The 3,179-nt window shown below is 41.6% G+C and overlaps 1 long non-coding RNA gene across 1 annotated transcript; it reads left to right on the top strand.

Moving 5' to 3' along the window:
• Window positions 1–444: 444 nt before the first annotated feature.
• Window positions 445–2,088, top strand: LOC123115983 (uncharacterized). Its single transcript, XR_006456869.1, has 3 exons — window positions 445–751; window positions 1,337–1,435; window positions 1,799–2,088. It is a non-coding gene; the product is annotated as an uncharacterized lncRNA (long non-coding RNA).
• The last annotated feature ends 1,091 nt before the right edge of the window (window positions 2,089–3,179 follow it).

The raw sequence follows: 3,179 nt of genomic DNA, 5'->3' as shown, positions 1-3,179 counted from the left end.
CAAGCAGCTTGACGGAATGCTCATGAGCAACAGCAGCTTTTTCGTCGTGGGAGGAGGCCATCCCTGAATCAGAGTGCAGAGAGTGGATGAAGTTTTTTCTTCTGCGGGAGTTGATCTTGGCCTGAAAGAAAGCAGGCTTGGCATCCCCAGCTTTGAGCCATGTGATCCGCGGCGCTTGCCGCTTACGCGCCCGCTCGATCGCAGCAAGGCCGATCAGCCTGAGCTTGAGCTGCTTCCGGAGGTGGAATAGAATACTCTCGTAGTTTTCATCTATGCAGTTTTGTGCATGAATTTAGGAACTCGAATGTCAAGGCTAACAATCTAGCGAAGCATGTTTTGAAACTGAGGGTGGGCCATCATGTTTGGTTAGGCCATCCTGGTGGACTTCAGTTCGTCCATGTAAATATTGTGATGGTCTAATAAAAACTTGGCTGATTGTCTAAAAAAAAGCAACTGGCGTATCCGCGCTCAAGGAAAAAAAAAGCAACTGGCGTGTCCCTTGTTCTCCTCAGATCTGGCGCATCCAAGGCTCGCCGGCGGTTAGGCCGGCTAACTTTCGACGTCGCTACTTTACTCACATATGGAGGATGCTGCTCGCCGGCGTCCCAAGGTTCCGGTGCCCGATGTAGTCGATGTCACTACCTTCGGCAAAACGTCGGCTCCCTCCCGCACCGGCAAGCTAGGTGTTCAAGTCATCGGCGACGGTGCAACCGTGAATCCATCCCCGCCCAAGGAAGGTGGAAGGCACCTGGTACCCCACGGTCCTCCTTTCCTTTGAAAATATCTTTATGGTCAGTTCGTCTTTGCCACTAAAATCTTTTGCGCATTCCTTGATCTGTAAAACTGCTATGAGCGATTCCATAGGAGAGCTGTAATTCTGAGTGTTTGACGAATTCAGCTTGTTATCTATCAGAATGAAGGATGGGATTCATTTTCTCATACGTGTCAGGGAAGATCTAGTACGAGAACATTAATACTTTCACAAAGTATACCTCAGCTTCACTAACACTGTTCACTTGTTTACCACAAATATCCAACGGTGTCAGATTTATGTTGGCACCATGATATGCAAGAGAATAGTAAACTTCGGATATTTATAGAATGTATATAAACACTGCTGATTCATCCCCTCAAACAAATACTGCTGATTCAGTTGTTACTAAGTTTAAGCTGACTATTATTTCTATTTGCTAGCTTTAGACACGATAACAAGATTATAATCATGTCAGATTGTTGTTGGCTATAACCAAACAGCATAGTAATTTCTTTCCGTCAGCACAGTAGCTGGTCAATATTGACACTGCCATAACTAGTGGTGTTTTGTTGCCGTTTGCAGATATACGAGGAACTGAACGTTAGGGAAATATTCAATGGATGATGTTTTGCAAGTGCAACGAATACATGTTCATATCATTCAGTGTTGAATCAATACAAGGTGTGTGATTTATCCAAGGTCCAACCATTTTAACTGACAAATATAATTGAGAACAGTGTATTCATCATCTGATTGACACATTAGTTGCCCTATCTCTAGATCGACTGACTTATACTTCTCTGTTCTGTCATCCTCACTTGTGTATAATTTTTATTGGACTGAAGATTACTAGTGACGCCAAGCATAACCAGTCAACCCAAGTCTTTTACAAAAAATCTTAGTTCTATAGAGAAGAAACAGATATACTGACCGAAACTGTAAATTTTCACTGGCATCAACGTAAATTGTTTATTTAACATCATCCAACTCTGTTTCTCATTGTATTTGTTTCCTTTCTCTGATCTTTATGTGGTTTTATTGCAGGATTCACAGGACAGAACTAATTCAATTGACATGTTATAACATGTTTTTTCAGAGAAATAATGTGGAAGAGGAATGTGTAAGGAAAGCTTTCATATTGTTGTAGAAGAAATATCCATGGAAGCTGTGAAAGTTGGGAATCTGGTGTACAATTAGCTATAGGGCTTTAGACTCATTTCAACTGAGAAATTGAATCTTCTTAGATCGATTCAGCTTCCAGATAGTTAGAATTAGAAGTTTATTTTTCAGTGACATGCACATTATTGTATATTAATGTACAGTTCAGCTGTAAACTATCAATAGGTCTTGCTAATATAATTTCGTTTTCACTGTAATGGTTTGCATTTTCTTTCCTGGTTTGTGATTTGTGATAGTGAGAAAACAATTCTTTTCTGTCATGGTGATTGCAAATCAAACCGATTTTGCCTTATTTCCATATGTAGTTATTGAATTATAAAGAATTGATTTTGAAATGGTAAAACAGAAAAGCACAATATATTTCTTTAGATTGCAAATGAAACTTGTATATGTGAGTAGGGATGTGATATGAGCATGTCAAGCAGAACGTCCTATATAACGTCTCACACCATGTAAGCACGCTTTAAAAGCGTGTCTAAATGTTTTGAGATGGTCCGTGGGAAGACGCTCCAAGGACGCTTTACTAAAATGACTCTACAACTAGCTAGGGATTAAATAATGCGTCTCTAGCTATGATATTGGGCGTCTCACTGGCATATTTTCCTGTAGTGCCTTCGCGATGATTTTTCTTGAAACAAACGCAATCCAGAAGACTTGGAGTTGAAGTCTGGAACTCCGCGAGGCGGCCACGAGGCTGGAGGGCGCGCCCCCCACCCTCGTGGGCCCCACGGAGCTCCACCGACCTATTTCTTCCGCCTATATATACTCTTATACCCTAAAAACATCAGGGGAGCCACGAAACCACTTTTCCACCGCCGCAACCTTCTGTACCCGTGAGATCCCATCTTGGGGCCTTTTTCAGCGCTCCGCCGGAGGGGGAATCGATCATGGAGGGCTTCTACATCAACACCATAGCCTCTCCGATGATGTGTGAGTAGTTTACCACACACCTTCGGGTCCACAGTTATTAGCTAGATGGCTTCTTCTCTCTCTTTTATTCTCAATACAAAGTTCTCCTCGATGTTCTTGGAGATCTATTCGATGTAATACTTTTTGCGGTGTGTTTTCCGAGATCCAATGAATTGTGGATTATGATCAAGTCTATCTATGAATAATATTTGGTTTTTTTCTGAATTCTTATGTGCATGATTTGATATCTTTGCAAGTCTCTTCGAAATATCGGTTTAGTTTGGCCTACTAGATTGATCTTTCTTGCAATAGGAGAAGTGCTTAGCTTTGGGTTCAA

This window comes from Triticum aestivum, chromosome 5B (genome assembly GCF_018294505.1).
Source record: "Triticum aestivum cultivar Chinese Spring chromosome 5B, IWGSC CS RefSeq v2.1, whole genome shotgun sequence".
Lineage (NCBI taxonomy): Eukaryota > Viridiplantae > Streptophyta > Magnoliopsida > Poales > Poaceae > Triticum > Triticum aestivum.
This window is presented reverse-complemented; position numbering and strand designations above follow the sequence as displayed.